The 20,560-nt window shown below is 57.5% G+C and overlaps 1 long non-coding RNA gene across 1 annotated transcript in view; it reads left to right on the forward strand.

Moving 5' to 3' along the window:
* LOC140493963 (uncharacterized) overlaps nt 1-18,628 on the forward strand; it is a 62,042-nt gene extending 43,414 nt beyond the window's left edge. The window contains exon 3 of the long non-coding RNA XR_011963807.1: nt 17,902-18,628. This is a non-coding gene — a long non-coding RNA (uncharacterized lncRNA). The remainder of the gene's footprint in view (nt 1-17,901) is intronic.
* The last annotated feature ends 1,932 nt before the right edge of the window (nt 18,629-20,560 follow it).

Consider the following 20,560-nt stretch of genomic DNA (forward strand, 5'->3'; position numbering starts at 1 on the left):
ACTCACCCCTCTCTCTCTCCCACCCCCTCTCTGTCACTCACTCCCACCTCTCCATCACACTGCCCTCTCAGCCAGCTCTCTCTCTCACCCCCTCTCTCTCCCACCTCCCTCTCTCCAAACCCTTTCTCTCCCTCACCCCTCTCGCTCCCACCACCAACCCTCTCTCTCAATCCCCCTCTCTCTCTCACCCCACTCTCTCAACCCCTCTCTCTCACTCCCTCTCTCTCTCTTAGCCTTCTCTCACATCCCCTCTCTCTCACCACAGTCTCTCTCTCTTTGTCCCCCCCTGGTCTCGCACCCCTCCTCTCTCAACCCCCTCTCATCCCCCCCTCTGTCTCACCCCCTCTCTCTCACCCGCTCTCTTTCTCACTCATGCTCGCTATTTCTCACTTACACTCTCTCTCTTTTTCACTCACTCTCTCTTTCTCACGCCCTCTCTCTCACCCCCTCTCTCTCAAACCCCCTCTCTCTCTCCCCTCTCTCCCTTCTCTCTCCCCTCTCTCCTGCCCTCTCTCTCTCCCCTCTCTCTACCCCCTCTCTTGTCCCCAATCTCTACCCCCTCTCTTCCCTGTCTCTCAAACCCCCCTCTCTGACTCCCATCTCACTCTCTCACCCCACTCTCACTCTCTCAACTCACTCTCTTTCTCACCCCACGTCTCTCTCTCTCCCTCCCCCTCTGTCTCACACCCCTTCTCTCTCTCTCTCACACCTGTCTTCCTCACCCCTCTCCCTCACTTCCTCTCTCTCACCCCCTCTCCCTCAACACCTCTCTCTCAAACCCTCTCTCCCCCCTCTCTCTCTCCCCCCCTCTCTCCCTCGTCTCTCTCCTCCTCTCTCTCCAGTTCACTCTCACCTTTCTCTCCCCCCTCTCTGCCCCCTCTCTCCTCCCTTTCTGTGCTGTCTCTCTGCCCCCAATCCCACCCACTCACCCTCCCTCGCCCCCTGTCTCCCCTTCTCTCTCCCCTCCTCTCTCAGCCCCCTCTCTCGCACCTCTCTCTTACACCCCTCTCTCTCGCATCCTCTCTCTGTCACTCTTCCGCTCTCTCTCTTCCTCTTGCGGTCTCTCTCACTCTCTCACCCTCTTCTCACGCTCTCTCTCTCTCTCCCTGCCTCTTTCACTCTCTCTTGTCACCCTCTCGCTCTCATCTCATGGTCTGTCTCACTCGCGCTCACTCTCGCTCGTGCTCTCTCTCTCTCTGTCGCTCATGCTCTCTCTGTCTGTCTCACTCTCTCTCTCTCTCAGTCCAACCTACCACTCTCACCTCTTCTCTCTCAGTCTTGCTCTATCTCTCTCTCTCTGTCTGTCGCTCTCTCTCTCTCCCTCTCACTGTCCTCCCCCTCACCTCCTCTCTCTTTCAGCCCATCTTTCTCAACCCTTCTCTCTCCCCTCTCTCTCTAACCCCTCTCTCTCACACCCCCTCTTTCTCTCACCACCCCCTCTCAACCCCTGTCTCTCTCTCTCTCACATCCATCCCTCTCTCACACCCTCTGTCTCTCCCCTCTCTCTCCGTCACCCCTCTCTCTCCCACCCTAATCTCTTTCACATCCCCTCTCTCACACACACTCTCACACATACTCTCACACACCCTCGCTCTCTCAGCCCCTCCCTCTCTCCCACCAACTCTCATCCCCTTTCTCTCCTTCTCGCTCCCTCTCTCATCCCCTCTCTCTATCACCCCTCTCTCTCGCACCCCTTCTCTGTCACTCACTCCCACCTCTCCCTCTCACTACCCTCTCACCCAGCTCTCTCCCCCCCTCTCTCTCCCACACCCCCTCTCTTCCACCGTCTCTCTCTCTCACCCCCCTCTCTCTCACTCCCCTCTCTCTGACCCTCCTTCTCTCTCTCACCCCTTCTCTCTTTCAACCTTCTCTCTCAACCACTCTCTATCACCCCTCCGTCTCTCACCCCTCTCTCTTACACTCCCTCTCTCTTACTCTCTCTCTCGTAGCCCTCTCTTACACCCCCTCTCACTCCCATCTCACTCTCTCTCTCACCACAGTCTCTCTCTCTGTCCCAACCCCTCTGTCTCTCACCCCTTCTCTCTCACCCCCCTTTCACCCCACCCCCCTCTCTCACCCCCTCTCACCCGCTCTCTCTTTGTCACCCCCTCTCTCTCTCACCCCCGCTCTCTCAACTCCTTTCTCTCTCCCACTCTTTCCCTCCCCTCTCTCTCCCCTCTCTCTACCCTCTCTCTTGCCCACCACTCTTTACCCCCTCTCTCCCCCTGTCTCTCACACCCCCTCTCTCACACCCCACTCTCACTCTCTCACCCCACTCTCTCTCTCTCAGCCATCGTCTCTCTCTCTCTCCCACCCCCTCTGTCTCTCACGCATTCTCTCTTACACCCCTTCTCTCACTCACACCCCTGTTTCTCACCCCCCTCTCTCACCCTCTCGCTCTTCGGCTCTCTCATACTCCCTCTCTCCCCCATCTCCTTCACTCTCTCCCCCTCTCCTCCCCATCTCACTCCCCACTCTCCCCCTCCTTTCCCCCTCTCTCTTCCCTAACTGTCTTCCCCCTCTCTGTGCCGTCTCTCTGCCCCAATCCCGCCCCTCTCCCTCCCGCTCCCTCGCCCCCTCTCTCCCCTCCTTTCTCGCCTGCCTCTCTCGCACCACTCTCTCACCCCCTCTCTCTCTCGCGCATCCTCTCTCTCTCACTCTTCCACTCGCTCTCTTCCTCGTGCTCTCTCTCTCTCACTCTCTCACCCTCTTCTCACGCTCTCTCTTTCCCTGCCTCTCTCCCTTCCTCTTGCCTTCCTCCCTCTCTTATCTCACGCTCTCTCGCTCACTCTCTCTCGCTCGTGCTCGCTCTCTCTCTCTGTTGCTCATGCTCTTTCTGTCTGTCTCTTTCCCTCCATCTCTCTCAGTCCACCCTACCTCTCACACCTCTTCTCTCTCACTCTTGCTCTATATCTCTCTCTGTCTGTCGCTCTCTCTCCGTCTCTCTCTCTCTCTTCGTCCTCCCCCTCACCTCCTCTCTGTTTCAACCCATCTTTCTCAACCCCTCTCTCTCTCATCCTCTCTCCCCCCTCTAATTCAAACCCTTTCTCTCGTCAACTCTCTCTCACCCCTCTCTCTCTCACCCCCGTCTCTCTCACTCCCCTCTCTCTCACCTTCCTTCTCTCTCTCACACCCCTTCTCTCTCTCAACCCCTCTCTCTCAACCACTCTCTCTCATCCCTCTCTCTCACACCCCTCTCTCTCTCACATCCATCTCTCTCTCACCTCCTCTTTCTCTCTCCTTTCTCTCTCCATCACCCCTCTCTCCCCCACCCCAATCTCTTTCACATCCCCCTCTCTCTCACACACACTCTTACACATCCTCGCTCTCTCACCCCCTCCCTCTCTCCCACCATCTCTCTGCCTCTTTCTCTTCCCTTCTCTCTCCTTCTCGCTCCCTCTCTCTCACCCCCCTCTCTCAACCCCTCTCTCAACCCCTCTCTCTCATTCCTCGCTCTCACACTCCATCTCTCTCACTCCCTCTCTCTCTTAGCCCTCTCTCACACCCCCGTCACTCCCATCTCACTCTCTCACCTCTCTCTCTCACCACAGTCTCTCTCTCAGTCCCACTCCCTCTGTTTCACACCCCTTCTCTCTCATACCCCGCTCACCCCACCCCCCTCTCTCACCCCCTCTCTCTCACCCACTCTCTCTTTCTCATTCACGCTCTCTCTTTCTCACTTACACTCTCTCTCTTTTTCATTCACTCTCTCTTTCTCACCCCCTCTTTCTCACCCCCTCTCTCTCAACTCCTCTCTCTCCCACTCTCTCCCTCCCCTCCCTCTCTTGCACCCCACTCTTTACTCCCTCTCTCCCCCTGTGTCTCACACCCCCACTCTCTCACCCCACTCTCTCTCTCACTTAACCGTCATCTCTCTCTCTCTCCCACCCCCTCTGTCTCACACCCCTTATCTCTCACACCCCTTCTCTCTCCCACACCCCTGTTTCTCACCCCCTTTCTCACAACCCTCTCTCTCAACAAATCTCTCTCACCAACTCTCTCTCACCCCCCTCTCTCTCCCCTCTCCCTACCCCTCTCTCCCCTTTCTCTCACCCCCTCTCTCCCCATCTCCTTCACTCTCTTTCACATCCCCGTCTCTCTCACACCCACTGTCTCTCACCCCCTCTCTCTCTCACACCCCTTCTATCTCACACCCCCTCCCTTCCACCTTCTCACCCTCTCACCCCTCTCTCTCTCACACCCCACTCTCTCCCACCTCCCTCTCACTCAATCCTCTCTCTCTCATCCCTCTCTCTCTCTCTCACCCCTCGCTCTCTCACCCCGCTCTCTCACACTCCCTGTCTCTCACTCCCTCTCTCTCTTAGCCCTATCTCACATCCCCTCTAACTCCCATCTCACTCTCTCACCCTCTCTCTCTCACCACAGTTTCTCTCTCTCTGTCCAACCCCCTCTGTCTCTCACCCCTTCTCACCCCACACCCCTCTCTCACCCCCTCTCTCTCACCTGCTCTCTCTTTCTCACTCACACTCTCTCTTTCTCAACACTCTCTCTCTTTTTCTCTCACTCTCTCTCTTTTTCTCTCACTCTCTCTCTTTCACCCCCTGACCCACCCTTCTCTCTCAACACCTCTCTCTCTCCCACTCTCTCTTTTTCACATTCTCTCTCTTTCTCACCCACTCTCTCTCACCCCCTCTCTCTCACCCCCTCTCTCTCCCACACTCTCTCCCTTCTCTCTCTCCCCTCTCTCTACCCCCTCTCTTGACCCCACTCTCTACACCCTCTCTCCCCCTGTTTTTCACACCCTCTTTCTATCACTCCCATCTCACTCTCTCACCCCACTCTTTCTCTCTCTTAGCCGACATCTCCCTCTCTCTCCCACTCCCTCTGTCTCACACCCCTTCTCTCTCACACCCCTTCTCTCTCTCACACCCCTGTTTCTCACCCGCTCTTTCTGACTTCCTCTCTCTCACACCCTCTCTCTCAACAACTCTCTCTCACCCCCTCTCTCCCCCTCTCTCTCCCTCTCCCCATCTCCTCCATTCTCTCCTCCTCTTCGCCCCATCTCTCTCCCCCTCTCTCCCCCTCTCTCTCCCCCTCTCTCTCACCCTTCTCTCCCCCTCTCTCTTCCCCATCTCTCTCCCCCCTCTCTGCGCCCTCTCTCTCTGCCCCCAATCCTGCCCCCTCTCACTCCCTCTGCCCCCTCTCCCGCTCTCTCCCCTCCTCTCTCCCCTCCTTTCTCGGCCCCCTCTCTCACACCACTCTCTCAACCCCTCACTCTCTCTCACCCCCTTCTCTCTCTCTCAACCCCTCCCTCTCGACCCCGCTCTCTCTCACCCCTCTCTCTCTCACCCCTCACCCTCTCGCTCAACCCCCCTCACTCTCTCATCCCCTCACTCTCTCACCCCCTCACCAATCCCTCTCTCTCCCTTTCCCTCTCTCTCTCACCCCTCTCTTTCTCTCTCAACCCCCCTCTCTCTCATCACTCTCTCTCACACTCTCTCTCACCCCTCTCTTTCTCTCTCAACCCCTCTCTGTCAAGCCTCTCTCTCTCACACCCCTCTCTCTCACCACCTGCTCTCTCAACCTCCCTCAATCTCTCATCCCCTCACTCTCTCACCCCCTCAGTCTCTTCCCTTCTCTCTCAAACCCTCGCTCTCTCTCACATCCATCTCTCTCTCTCACCCTCCCTCTCTCTCCCCCTCTCTCTCCCCCACCTCCTCGCTGTCACTCACTCCCACCTCTCCCTCTCACCGACCTCTCACCCAGCTCTCTCTCTCTCATTCCCTCTCTCCCACCACCCCTCTCTTCCACCCTGTCACTCTCTCACCCCTTCTTCTCTCTCACCGCTCTCTCCCACCCTTCTCTCTCAACCTTCTCTCTCTCTCATCCCTCTCTCTCTCACCCCCACCCTCCCTCTCTCTCAACCCACCTCTCTCTCTCACCCCCTCTCTCTCTCAACCTCTCTCTCACCCTTCACTCTCACACCCCTCTCTCTCACACTCCCTCTCTCTCACTGCCTCTCTCTCTCTCACCACCCCTTCTCTCAAACCCCCTCACTCTCTCAGCCCCTCACTCTCTCACACCCTCAGTCTCTCACGCCCTCACTCTCACCCCTCTCTCTCATCGCCTCTCACACCCTTTCTCTCTTACCCCGCGCTCTCTCTCTAACTCCTCCCCCTCTCACCCCTCTCGCTCACCCCTCTCGCTCACCCCACTCTCTCTCACACCCTCTCCTTCTCACTCCACTCTCCCTATTCCCCCTCCCCACTTTCACTCTCTCCATCACCCATTATCTCTCATCCCCGTCTCACCCCCACCCCTCCTCTCTCAAACTCCTCTCTCTCACCAGCTCTCTCTTTCTCACTCACGCTCTTTCTGTCTCACTTAAACTCTCTCTGTTTCACTCACTCTCCCTCTTTCTCACCCCTCTCTCTCTCTTACCTTCTCTTTCTCTCTCTCTCACCCTCTCTGTCTCCCATGTCACTCTCTCACCACACTGTCTCTCTCTCTCTCTCTCTCTGTCCCACCCCCTCTGTCTCTCACCCCTTCTCTCTCACACCCCTCTCACCCCCAACCCCTCTCTCACCCTCCTCTCTCTCACCCTCGCTCTCTTTCTCACTCACTCTCTCTCTTTCTCACCCTCGCTCTCTCACGCCTATCTCTCTCCTCCCCTCTCTCTCTCCCACTCTCTCCCTGTCGCTCCCCCACTCTCTCCCCAAACTCTCACTCCCTCTCTACACCCTTTCTCTCCCCTCTCTCTCCCCTTCCCTCTCCCCGTCTCTCTCTCCCCCTCTCTTTCACCCCTCTCTCCCCTTCTCTCTCCCCCTTCTCCTCCCCTCTCTCACCCCCCTCTATTTCCTTGTCTCTCCCACCCTCTCCCCAAAATCTCACTCCCACTCTACACCCGTTCTCTCCCCTCTCTCTCACCCTCTCTCTCCCCCTCTCTCCCCCACTCTCTCTACCCTCTCTCCCCCTCTTTCTTTCCCCTCTCTCTCCCCTCTCTCCCCCCTCTCTCTCCCCCACTCTCTCTGCCCTCTCTCTCTGCCATCTCGCTTGCCCCCTTCCCGCTCCCTCCCCCTCTCCATCCCCCTCTTGCCTCCCGCTCCCCCCCCCCACCGCCCCTCTTTCTCACTTTGTCTCTTTGTCTCCCGGACTCTCTTGCTCTCTCAGCTCTCCCTCCCTTTCTTGCTGCCTCTGTCTGTGTCTTTTGCCCCTCTCTCCCTCTCTCTCATCCCTCTATCTCTCCCTCGCCCCCTCTATCTCTCTCACACCGTCTGTCTCTCTGTCTCTCTCAGCTCTCTCAGCTCTCCCTCCCTTTCTCACTGCCTCTGTCTCGCTCTTGTGCCCTCTCTCTCTCTCATCCCTCTGTCCCTCGCTCGCATCCTCTCTCTCTTGTTCTTCCTCTCTCTCTCTCCCGCTCTATCTCTATCCCTCTCTTTGCCCCCTCTCTCTCTCTCTCACTCTTCCTCTCGCTCTCTTCATCTCGCTCGCGCTTTCTCACCCTCTCACCCTCCCTTACGCTCTCACGGTCTCTCTCTCCCTCCTTCTCTCCCTCTCTCTTGCCTCCCTCTCTGTCTCATCTCACTCTCTCTCTTGCTCGCTCTCTCTCACTCGTGCTCTCTCTCTATTGCTTGTGCTCTGTCTGTCTGTCTGTGTCTCTGTCTCCCTCTCTCTGCCCTCCCTCCCTCTTTCAACTCTTCTCTCTCACTCTTGCTCTTTCTCTCTCTCTCTCTCTGTCTGTCTGTTGCTCTCTCTCTCCGTCTCTCTCTCTCTCTCTCTCAGTCCTCCCCCCCCCCCCAGCTCCTCTCTCTCTTGCACCACTCTCTCTCATTACTCTGTCTCTCGCTTGTCCCCATCTCTCTCTCTCTGTCCTCCTCTCTCTCGCTCTCCCCGTCTCTCTTTCACTCGCTTGGTCTCCCTCGCTCGCTTGTGCTCTCTCTCTATCCCTCTCTCTATTCCCCCTCGCAGTTTCTGTCCCTCTCTCTCCCCCTCTCTCCTCTTTCACTCTCTCTCTCACTCCTCTCTCTCCCCTTTCTCTCTCTGTCGCACCTCTCTCGCCCCTCTGTCGTCCCTCTCTTGCTCTCTCTCACTCATTCTCTCCCTCTCTCCCTCACCCTCTCTTCCATATACACTCTCCCTCTCTCCCACCCTTGCTTTGTCCTTTCTCTTGCTCTCTCACTCTCACCTCTCTCCCTCTCTGTCTCGTTTTCTCTCTCTCTCTTTTTCACTCTTTCTTACCCTTGTCTCACCCCACTCTCAGTCACTCTCTCCCTCTCTCTCTCTATCCCTCCCTCTATCACCCGCCTCTCTCTCCTCTCTCAATCTGTCTCGCTCTTGTCTTTCTCCCAATAGTTTCGCTCTCTCTCTCGCCCCTCTCTCTTGCTTCTCTCTCTTGCCTCTCTCTTTCTCTCTCGCCACCACTCTCCCCCGTTCGCTCTTGCCTCATCGCTCTCGCACCCTCTCTTCATCTCTCACCCCTCTGTCTCGGTCTGTCTTTGTCTCTCTCGGCCTTCCCTCCATCTCTTGCGACCTCTCTCTCTTTCGCCCCTCTCTCAACTCTCTACCTCTCACTTGGCCCGTCTCTCTATCTTGCTCTCCCTTCTCTCACTCTCTCTTTCTCTCACAGCCTCTCTCTCTCACTCTCCCACCTCTCTTTCTCTGCAGTCCTCTCTCTCTCTCTCTCTCTCTCTATATCCCGCCCCTTCTCTCTCTCTCTCTCTCTCTCTCTCTCTCTCAACCATCTCTCTTGCTCGCTCACTGTCTCTCTTTCTCTCTCTCTGTCAGACACTCTCTCTCGTATCTGTCCCCTCTCTCCCTCTCTCTATCCCCCTCCCTCTCTCTCTCTACTCCCCTCTCTCTGTCTCTCTCTACACCCCTCTCTCTCCCACCCCACCTCTCTCTGTCTCTTGTCTCTGTCACTCAATTATCCCCTCCCTCTCTCTCAGTCTTCCCCCTTGCTCCCCCATCTCTCTCGTAAACTCTCTCCCTCATTCGATCTCTCATACCCTCTCAATCACGCTCTTGCACCCTTTTCTCTCTCATCTCTCTCCCTGTCGCCTTCTCTCGCCCTCCCCTCTCTCTCTCCCTGTCGCTCTCTCTTGCCCTCCCCTCTCTCTCGCACTCCCATCTCTCTCTCGCCCTTCCCTCTCTCTCACCCCCTCTCTCGTTCACCCCTCTGTCTCGCCCTCCCCTCTCTCATCCTCCGCGCTCTCACACTCCGCTCTCTCGCACTCCGCACTCTCACTCTCCCCTCTCTCTTTCACCCTCCCCTCTCGCTCACCCTCCCCTCTCTCTTTCACCCTCCCCTCTCTCTCACCCTCCCCTCTCTCTCTCGCCCTCCCCTCTCTCTCGCCTTCCCCTCTCTCTCGCCCTCCAATCTCTCTCCCTCCCCTGTCACTCTCCCTCCACTCTCATTCTACCTCCCCTCTCTCTCCCTGCCCTCTTTCGCCCTCCCCTCTCTATTCACTCCCATCTCTCTCGCCCGCCCCTCTCTCGCCCTCAATTCTCACTCTCCATCCCCCTCTCTAACCCTCCCCCTCTCTCTCCCTCCCTCTCTCTCACCCTCCCATCTCTCGCCCTCCCCTCTCCCACCCTCCCCTCTCTCTCACCCTCCCCTCTCTTACCCTCCCCTCGCTCTGGCCCTCCCCTCTCACTCTCCCTCCCCTCTCACTCTCCCTCCTCTCTCTCTCCCTCCCGTCTCCCTCCCTCCCTTCTCTCATTCTCCCCTCTCACTATCCCTCCCGTGTCACTCGCCCTCCCCCCTCACTCACCCTCCCTCTCTCTCACCCTCCCCTCTCTTTCAACCGCCTCTCTCGCTCACCTCTCTCTCTCACGCCCTCCCCTCTCTCGCCCTCCCCTCTCTCACCCTCCCCTCGCTCTGGCCCTCCCCTCTCACTCTCCCTTCCCTCTCACTCTACCTCCTCTCTCTCTCCCTCCCGTCTCCCTCCCTCCCTTCTCTCACTCTCCCCTCTCACTATCCCTCCCGTGTCACTCCCCCTCCCCTCTCATTCTCCCTCCCCTCTCACTCTCCCTCCCATCGCTCTTGCCCTCCCCTCTCGCACTCGCTCCCCTCTCTCACCCTCCCCTCACTCTTCCTCCCCTCTCTCTCCCTCCCATCTCCATCCCTCCCCTCTCTCCCTCCCCTATCACTCTCCCTCCCCTCTCTCTCACCCTCCCCTCTCTTTCAACCCCCTCTCTCGCTCACCTCTCTCTCTCTCGCCCTCCCTTCTCTCCCCCTCCCATCTCTTGGCCTCCCCTCTCTCACCCTCCCCTCTCTCTGCCTCCACTCTCATTCTCCTTCCCCACTCACTCTCCCTCCCCTCTCTCTCGCCCTCCCCTCCACTCACTCTCCCTCCCCTCTCACTCTCCTTCCCCTCTCACTGTCCCTCCCCTCTCTCGCCCTCCCCTTGCTCTCGCCCTCCCCTCTCACTCTCCCTCCCCTCTCACTCTCCTTCCCCTCTCAGTGTCCCTCCCCTCTCTCGCTCTCCCCTTGCTCGCGCCCTCCCCTCTCACTTTCCCTCCCCTCTCACTCTCCCTACCCTCTCTCTTACCCTCTCCTCTCTCGCCCTCCCCTCACTCTCCCTCCTCTCTCTGTCCTTCCCGTCTCCATCCCTACCCTCTCTCCCTCCCCTCTCACTCTCCCTCCCCTCTCTCGCCCTCACCTCTCTCTTGCCCTCCCCTCTCACTCTTCCTCCCCTCTCACTCTCCTTCCCCTCACACTCTCCCTCCCCTCTCTCTCGTGCTTCCCACTCTCTCTCCCTCCCCCAACTCTCGCCCTCCCCTCTTTTCGCCCTCCACTCTCACTCTTCCTCCCCTCTCACTCTCCTTCCCCTCACACTCTCCCTCCCCTCTCTCTCACGCTTCCCACTCTCTCTCCCTCCCCCAACTCTCGCCCTCCCCTCTTTTCGCCCTCCACTCTCACTCTTCCTCCCCTCTCACTCTCCTTCCCCTCTCACTCTCCGTCCCCTCTCTCTCGCGCTCCCCACTCTCTCTCCCTCCCCTCTTTCACCCTCCCCTCTCACTCCCTCCCCTCGCTCTGGCCCTCCCCTCCCCCACTCACTCTCCCTCCTCTCTCTCACCCTCCCTCCTCACTCTCCTTCCCGTCTCACTCTCCCTCCCCTCGCCCTTGCCCTCCCATCTCACCCTCCCTCCCTTCTCTCTCCCTTCCCTCTCACTCTCCATCCCTCTCTCTCACCCTCTCATTTCTCACCCTCCCCTCTCTCTCCCTCCCCTCATCCTCCTCCCTACCGTCTCCATCCCTCCCCTCTCTCCCTCCCCTCTCTCTCCCTCCACTCTCTCTCCCTCCCCTCCCTCTCTCCCTCCCCTCTCTCTCTCCCTCCCCTCTCACTCTCCTTCCCCTCTCACTCTCCCTCTCCTCTCTCTCCTTCGCCTCTCTCTCTCCCTCCCCTCGCTCTGGCCCTCCCCTCTCACTGTCCTTCCCCTCTCAAGCTCCCTCCCCTCTCTCCCTCCCCTCTCTCTCCCTCCCCTCTCTCTCCCTCCCCTCTCTCTCTCCCTCCCCTCTCTCGCCCTCCCCTCTCTCTCTCCCTCCCCTCTCACTCTCCTTCCCCTCTCACTCTCCCTCTCCTCTCTCTCCTTCGCCTCTCTCTCTCCCTCCCCTCGCTCTGGCCCTTCCCTCTCACTGTCCGTCCCCTCTCAATATCCCTCCCCTCACACTCTCTCTCCCCTCGCTCTTGCCCTCCCATCTCACCCTCCCTCCCCTCTGTCTCCCTTCCCTCTCACTCTCCATCCCTCTCTCTCACCCTCTCATTGATCACCCTCCCCTCTCTCTCCCTCCCCTCTCTCTCCCTCCCTACCGTCTCCATTCCTCCCCTCTCTCCCTCCCCTCTCTCTCCCTCCCCTCTCACTCTCCCTCCATCTCTCTCGCCCTCCCCTCTCTCTTTCCCTCCATCTCTCACTCTCCTTCCCCTCTCACTCTCCCTCTCCTCTCTCTCCTTCGCCTCTCTCTCTCCCTCCCCTCGCTCTGGCCCTCCCCTCTCACTGTCCTTCCCCTCTCACTCTTCTTCCCCTCTCTCTCACCCTCTCATCTCTCACCCTCCCCTCACTCTTCTTCCCCTCTCTCTCACTCCTGTCTCCATCCCTACCCTCTCTCCCTCCCCTCTGACTTTCCCTCCCCTCTGTCTCCCACCCGTCTCCCTCCCACCCATCTCTCACTCTCCCGCTCATTATCCCTCCCCTCTCTCGCCCTCCCTTCTCACTCTCCTTCCCCTCTCACTCTCCCTCCCCTCTCTTACCCTCCCCTCTCACTCTCTCTCCCCTCGCTCTTGCCCTCCCATCTCACCCTCCCTCCCCTCTCTCTCCCTTCCCTCTCACTCTCCCTCCATCTCTCTCACCCTCTCATTGATCACCCTCCCCTCACTCCTCCTCCCCTCTCTCTCCCGCCCGTCTCCATCCCTCCCCTCTCTCCCTCCCCTCTCACTCTCCCTCCCCTCTCACTCTCCCTCCCCTCTCACTCTCCCTCCCCTCTTACTCTGCCTCCCCCTCACTCTCCCTCTCCTCTCACTCTCTCATCCCTCTCTTTCTCCCTCCGCTCTGTCGACCTCCCCTCTCTCTCTCCCTCCCCTCTCTCTCTCCTTGCATCTCACTCTCCCTCCCCTCTCACTCTCCCTCCCCTCTCACTCTTCTTCCCCTCTCACTCTCCCTCCCCTCTCTCTCCCTCCCCTCTCTCTCTCCCTTCCCTCTCTCTCTCCCTCCCCTCTCACTCTCCTTCCCCTCTCACTCTCCCTCTCCTCTCTCTCCTTCGCCTCTCTCTCTCCCTCCCTACCGTCTCCATCCCTCCCCTCTCTCCCTCCCCTCTCTCTCCCTCCCCTCTCTCTCTCCCTCCATCTCTCTCTCCCTCCCCTCTCTCTCTCCCTCCCCTCTCACTCTCCTTCCCCTCTCACTCTCCCTCTCCTCTCTCTCCTTCGCCTCTCTCTCTCCCTCCCCTCGCTCTGGCCCTCCCCTCTCACTGTCCTTCCCCTCTCAAGCTCCCTCCCCTCTCTCCCTCCCCTCTCTCTCCCTCCCCTCTCTCTTTCCCTCCATCTCTCACTCTCCTTCCCCTCTCACTCTCCCTCCCCTCTCTCCCCTTCGCCTCTCTCTCTCCCTCCCCTCGCTCTGGCCCTTCCCTCTCACTGTCCTTCCCCTCTCAATCTCCCTCCCCTCACACTCTCTCTCCCCTCGCTCTTGCCCTCCCATCTCACCCTCCCTCCCCTCTGTCTCCCTTCCCTCTCACTCTCCATCCCTCTCTCTCACCCTCTCATTGATCACCCTCCCCTCTCTCTCCCTCCCCTCTCTCTCCCTCCCTACCGTCTCCATTCCTCCCCTCTCTCCCTCCCCTCTCTCTCCCTCCCCTCTCTCTCTCCCTCCATCTCTCTCGCCCTCCCCTCTCTCTTTCCCTCCATCTCTCACTCTCCTTCCCCTCTCACTCTCCCTCTCCTCTCTCTCCTTCGCCTCTCTCTCTCCCTCCCCTCGCTCTGGCCCTCCCCTCTCACTGTCCTTCCCCTCTCACTCTCCCTCCCTCTCTCTCACCCTCTCATCTCTCACCCTCCCCTCACTCTTCCTCCCCTCTCTCTCACTCCTGTCTCCATCCCTACCCTCTCTCCCTCCCCTCTCACTTTCCCTCCCCTCTGTCTCCCACCCGTCTCCCTCCCACCCATCTCTCACTCTCCCGCTCATTATCCCTCCCCTCTCTCGCCCTCCCTTCTCACTCTCCTTCCCCTCTCACTCTCCCTCCCCTCTCTTTCCCTCCCCTCTCACTCTCTCTCCCCTCGCTCTTGCCCTCCCATCTCACCCTCCCTCCCCTCTCTCTCCCTTCCCTCTCACTCTCCCTCCATCTCTCTCACCCTCTCATTGATCACCCTCCCCTCACTCCTCCTCCCCTCTCTCTCCCGCCCGTCTCCATCCCTCCCCTCTCTCCCTCCCCTCTCACTCTCCCTCCCCTCTCACTCTCCCTCCCCTCTTACTCTGCCTCCCCCTCACTCTCCCTCTCCTCTCACTCTCTCATCCCTCTCTTTCTCCCTCCGCTCTGTCGACCTCCCCTCTCTCTCTCCCTCCCCTCTCTCTCTCCTTGCATCTCTCTCGCCCTCCCCTCTCACTCTCCCTCCCCTCTCACTCTTCTTCCCCTCTCACTCTCCCTCTCCTCTCTCTCCTTCCCCTCTCTCTCCCTCCCCTCTCTCTCCCTCCCCTCTCTCTCTCCTTGCATCTCTCTCGCCCTCCCCTCTCACTCTCCCTCCCCTCTCACTCTCCCTCCCCTCTCACTCTTCTTCCCCTCTCACTCTCCCTCCCCTCTCTCTCCCTCCCCTCTCACTCTTCTTCCCCTCTCACTCTCCCTCCCCTCTCACTCTTCTTCCCCTCTCACTCTCCCTCCCCTCTCTCTCCCTCCCCTCTCACTCTTCTTCCCCTCTCACTCTCCCTCCCCTCTCACTCTCCCTCCCCTCTCACTCTCCCTCCCCTCTCACTCTTCTTCCCCTCTCACTCTCCCTCTCCTCTCTCTCCTTCCCCTCTCTCTCCCTCCCCTCTCTCTCCCTCCCCTCTCTCTCCCTCCCCACTCTCACCATCCGCTCTACCACCCTCCCCTCTCTGACCCTCACCTCTCTCCATCCCCTCTCACTCTCCCTCCAATCTCTCTCACCCTCCCCTCCATTCTCTCGCTCTCCCCACTCACTCTCCCTCCCCTCTCTCAACCTCCTCTCACTCTCCCCCCTCTCCTTCCCGTCTCCATCCCACCCCCTCTCTCCCCTCTCACTCTCGCTCTCCACTCTCTACCTCCCTCCTCCCTCCCTCCTGTCTCTCACCCTCTCCTCTCACTCTCCCTCCCTCTCTCCCTCCCCTCTCACTCTCCCTCCACTCTCTCTCCCTCACCTCTCTCGCCCTCCACACTCTTGCCATCTGCTCTATCGCCCTCCCCTCTCTCCCTCCCCTCTCACTCTCCCTCCCCCTCACTCCCCCTCCCCCTCACTGTCCTTCCCCTTTCTCTCGCACTCTCCTCACCTCTCTCGCCCTTCCCCGACCTCCCCCCTCGCTCTCCCCCTCTCTCTCTATCGCCTCTCCCTCACGCTCCCCTCTCACTCTCCCTCCCCTCTTACTCACCCTCCCCTCTCATTCTCCCTCCCCTCTCACTCTCCCTCCCCTCTCACTCTCCCTCCCCTCTCTCTCCCTCCCCCTCACTGTCCTTCCCCTCTCTCTCGCCCTCCCCTCCCCCTCTCGCCCTCCCCCTCTCTCGCCCTCCCCTCTCACTCTCTCTCCCCTCTCACACTCCCTTCCCTCTTACTCACCCTCCCCTCTCTTTCTCCATCCCCTCTCACTCTCCCTACCCTGTCACTCTCCCTCCACTCTCTCCCACTCCCCTCTCTCTCCATCCCCTCTCTCGCCCTCACCTCTTACTCTCCCTCCCCTCTTACTGTCCCTCCCCCTCACCCTCCCTCTCCTCTCACTCTCTCTCCCCTCTCTTTCTCGCTCTTCTCTCACTCTCCCTCCCCTCTCTCACCCTCCCCTCTCACTCTCCCTCCCCTCTCACTCTCCCTTCCCTTACTCTCCCTTCCCTCTTACTCTCCCTCCCCTCTCACTCTCCCTCCCCTCTCTCTCACCCTCCGCTCTCTTTCTCCCTCCCCCTCTCTCGCCCTCCCCCTTTCACCCTCACCCCTGCCTTCCCCTCTATCTCGCCCTCCCCTCTCTCTTTCGCCTCCCCTCACTCTCGCCTTCCCCTCCACTCTCTCTCCCTCCTTTCTCTCTCCCTCTCCTCTCTCCTGCCCTCCCCTCTCAATCTCTCTCCCCTCTCACTCTTCCTCCCCTCTCACCCACTCCCCTCTCTCTCCCTCCCCTCTTTCGCCCTCCCCTCTCACTCTCCATCCCCTCTCACTCTCCCTCCCCTTAATCTCCCTCCCCTCTCACTCTCCCTCCCCTCTCCCTGTCCCTCCCCTCTCTCTCCATCCCTCTCTCGCCCTCCCCTCTTACTCTCCCTCCCATCTTACTCTCCCTCCCCCTCTCTCTCCCGCCCCCTCTCTCACCCTCCACTCCCTCGGCCTCCCCTCTCTCTCTCCCACCCTCTCTCTCTCCCCCATCCTCTCCCTCCCCTGTCTCTCTCCCCAGCCCTCTCTCTGCCCATCTCACTCTCTCCCCCGTCTTCTCCCTTCTCTCTACCCCCTCTCTCTATGCCCCTCCCTCTATGCCCCTTTCTCTACCCCACTCTCTCCTCACCCTCTCTCTAACCCCCTCTCTCTACCCTCTTCTCTCTACCCCCACTCCTCTCTCACGCCCTCCTGTCCCCTCCACTCTCCCCCTCCTCTCTCCTTCCTCCTCTCTTTCTTCCTCTCTGTCCCCCCTCTCTCTCCCCTCCTCTTTCTTCCCTCCTCTCTCTCCCACTCTCTCTCCCCTCTCGCTCATTTCCCTCTCCCTTTATCTGCTCTCTCTTCCCTCTCTCTCTCCGCGCTCTCTCCCCTTTCTCTCTCCCCTCTCTCTCCTTCCCCTCTTTCTCTCCCCCACTTTCTCTCTCCGCACTCTCTCTACCCACTCTCTCTGGCCACTCTCTCTCCCCTGCTCTCTCTCCCCTCTCTCCCCCTCTCTTCCACCCTTTTCCCCTCTCTCTCACCCTCACTCTCTCGCCCCTCTCTCTCGCCCCTCTTTATTATCTCTTCCCCTGTCTCTCTCTCTCTCTCTCCCCCCCTTTCACCCTATTTCTCTCTTGCTCTCTCTCTCCCTGTTCCTTCACTCTCTCTCCACCTTCTCTTACTCTCGATCCCCTGAATTCCGTTTCTCTCTCTCTCTCCCCACCTCCCATCGTTTCTCTTTGACTGAATCTCTCTCCCACCCTTCCTCAAGATCTGACATAGTCCGATCTCCCTGGTCCTTCCCTCTTACTCTGACCCAGAGACTGGGGGTGGTGTTGAGGCTGCGTGTGGGGGGTGGGGGTGAGACGATAGAGAGATGCGGGATGTAGGAGTTCGGGGAAAATGGGGGTAGAGACGGAATTGCAGGAGGGAGACAGAGACGGCAGGAGAGAGAGAGAGTGAGGGTGAGGGGGAGAGAGAAGAATGGAGGCAGGTGGAGAATTTCATGTTGGGGGTGTGAGAGAGAGGGGAGAGTGAGGCAGAAAGAATAGTGGAGGCAGGTGGAGAAACCGGGGTTGGGGGGGATGTCTGAGAGGGGACCAGGGAGAGTGAAAGGGAGAGGTGGTGAGAAAGAGAGAGTGTGCAGAGAGAGAGGGAGAGAATTGAGGAGGAAAAGTGGGGGTGAGGAAATGGGGAGGCCAGGTTGGAGTGGGGGGGGACAGAGGGAGTTAAACCCAGCTCCTGAGCTCAGGGCGCGGTGCCCTCCCCTTCCCTGAGGACCAGGACTTGGGGCTGAGTCTGTCTCTCTCCAGCTCAGCTTCTCCAACACAAAGACACACAACAACATCGGTCACTCTGCTGCTCGGCACGCTTTAATCAACATTTTTATTGGTTACAAATGGAAGTGATGGATACAGTCAGTGGGATGGTGCCTTTTCTCACTGGCCCCTGAGTTGTGAGAAACATTGAAATGTTTCCCTGTAACCCCCCTGTGGGATAAGGATGGACAAACCAGCGCTACCCTCAGTCTGTTACCATAGCGACAGGCTGCTCCATCGCTGAAACACTGAATTGAAATGAGAAAATCCCGGATGGATTGATTAATGAGGGAATTTGATGGATGGGTGGATTTGTGTGAAGGGATATTTCAGCACATTCTTCAGCTGCTGCCTGAACTTAGTCTGGGTCACGGCATAAATCGCAGTGTTTGTGCAGCAACTGAGGAGCTGCAGCATGAAGCCCAATTCCTGCACAAAGTCATGGAGAAACACAGAGTAATACCCAATATACCACATCCGGGCCCATATAGAAAACAGCATTAACGTTGACCATAACAGGATGAAATTGGCCGAGATCACAAACAGTAAAATGATGGATTTTTTTCGGTTTCTCATTTCAGTGTCAGACTGAGCGTCCCCAATGGTGTGAGCGCGGAGTCTCCTGCGGGCTCTGCTGGTCACTAAAATGTGTCTGACGGTGAGAACATTGAGCAGCAGAATCAGGAGAAATGGGACACACGGGGTTAGAATGTGGTGGAGGAACTCGATTGTGACCCAGACAATGGAGGATTGAACAGCGTCTGTTACAGCACAAAACCAGGGGCGGTTCATCAGCAAATACCGAGTCTCGAGCATAAAATACCAGGAAATGTTCTTTAAACAGCTCAGCACAGTCACTGCTCCCAGAACCACAGCCGCCGTTTTCTCTCTGCAATATTTACTTTTCAGCTTCTGGCAACAAATGGCCACAAACCGATCAAAGGTGAAAGTGACGGTGAACCAGACAGAGCAGTCAGTGGCTGCATAAAGCAGGACGGCGTGGATATTACACACGGGGACGGAGTCCTTCAGGAAATAAAACTGTTCCTTATAAACAATGGGAATGTGTCTCAGGATCAGGTCGAGGATAATGACCAGGAGATCCGCCGCTGCCATGGCCCCCAGGTAACGTCTGACACATGGAGACAATCCACAATCTTTATAAAGCAGGACGTAGATGGTCAATACGTTAACTGTGAGGAAGGAAAACAAACCCATTATCCATCAGCCTGGAGGCAAAGGGACCCGTTTGATTGGGGACCCAGTGAGATTTTCAAATGTGTCCCTGTATTCAGGGATTTATTAAAATAATTGGAGCTGGAATAACAAATGGGAAGGTCGGAATTACTGACAAAAATGTGACATAAACCACAAGAAACCCTCCCTCCCCAAACACACAGAGACACATCCATAAGGACAGATGGTTTCTAGAACATTCCCACACACTCGATCACTCGAGAGCAGACACAGGTCACTCCTTCCCAGTTCCTAATACGGAGGGTGGAAACGTTGCTGTCCTGAAGGATTCTCTACCAGTTTCCTGAAGACAAACGGAGTTTGGGAATTCCTGTATTTTGGTCTAAATTGTGGTCGGTCCTGTGTCGTGGAGAAATGTAAACGCAGGGAAAACGTATTCACTCCTTTAACTGCCCGAGGGTCCTTCGGAACAGCGTCTCCTTCTCCCTGGAACGGGATCTCTTCCCTCGGGATCTTATCGTTTGTTCAATTCACTGACGTCCGGCCGTTCACACACAATGTCAGGGACAGAACGTCCCGGGGAATATCAGTTATAGAATGTCAGGGACAGAACGTTCCGGGGAATGTCAGTTATAGAATGTCAGGGACAGAACGTTCCGGGGAATGTCAGTTATAGAATGTCGGGGACAGAACGTTCCGGGGAATGTCAGTTATAGAATGTCGGGGACAGAACGTTCCGGGGAATGTCAGTTATAGAATGTCAGGGACAGAACGTTCCGGGGAATGTCAGTTATAGAATGTCAGGGACAGAACGTTCCGGGGAATGTCAGTTATAGAATGTCAGGGACAGAACGTTCCGGGGAATGTCAGTTATAGAATGTCGGGGACAGAACGTTCTGGGGAATGTCAGTTATAGAATGTTGGGGACAGAACGTTCTAGCTAACCCCTTGACCTGTCCATGACCTTTCCCCCCTACCCACCCCACCAACATGAGGTACTGTGCCTGGACACACTGTAACATTAATGGGGTGAGTGACGGAGGATCCAATCACAGGAATGGGAACTAAAGGCATTGCCAGATCAGCTGAAATGGTTAGATATACCACATTCTCAATCCACCTCCCAGAACCAGCCCAGACACCATTTACCCAGAGGAGATATCTGTTCACCGTGGAACACTGTGCAGACCAGGACAGTTTACTGCTCAGTACAACCCAGCAATCTGTCCAGATTCATCCATTACACTGGTCAATACAACCCAGCAATCTGTCCAGATTCATCCATTACACTGGTCAATACAACCCAGCAATCTGTCCAGAGTGGAACACTGCGCAGATCATGTCAGGGCACTTATCTTCAAACGCAGGCTCGACATCTGTCCAGTTTGGGAAGCTGTGATAGAGAGAGAAAAGCTGCAGACGCTGGAGTCCAAAGTAGACAGGCAGGAAGCTGTGAGAACACAGCAATTCTGACACCATCAGGAGATGTAACCATTCTGTAAGGATCCTGAAGGAGGGCTACACCTGAAACATCAAATTCTATACCTCCTGATACTGCCTGGATTGCGGTGTTCCTCCAGCAAGTATTCAGCATGGGAAGCAATGCAGACCACAGCAGTGCATTGATCTATAAACCCGGACTAGATATCTGTCCAGAGCTGAATATGTGTTGCTGGAAAAGCACAGCAGGTCAGGCAGCAGCCAAGGAACAGGAGAATCGACGTTTCAGGCATAAGCCCTTCTTCAGCAACCGGCTATCTGTCCAGTACGGGGAGCTGTGTAAACCACAGCAGTGCATTGATATATAAACTCGGACTAGATATCTGTCCAGTACGGGGAGCTGTGTAAACCACAGCAGTGCATTGATATATAAACTCGGACTAGATATCTGTCCAGTACGGGGAGCTGTGTAAACCACAGCAGTGCATTGATATATAAACTCGGACTAGATATCTGTCCAGGACAGGGAGCTGTGCAGACCACAGCAGTGCATTGATCTATAACCCCGGACAAGATATCTGTCCAGCACTGAGAGCTGTGCAG

This window comes from Chiloscyllium punctatum, chromosome 23 (genome assembly GCF_047496795.1).
Source record: "Chiloscyllium punctatum isolate Juve2018m chromosome 23, sChiPun1.3, whole genome shotgun sequence".
Classification (NCBI taxonomy): domain Eukaryota; kingdom Metazoa; phylum Chordata; class Chondrichthyes; order Orectolobiformes; family Hemiscylliidae; genus Chiloscyllium; species Chiloscyllium punctatum.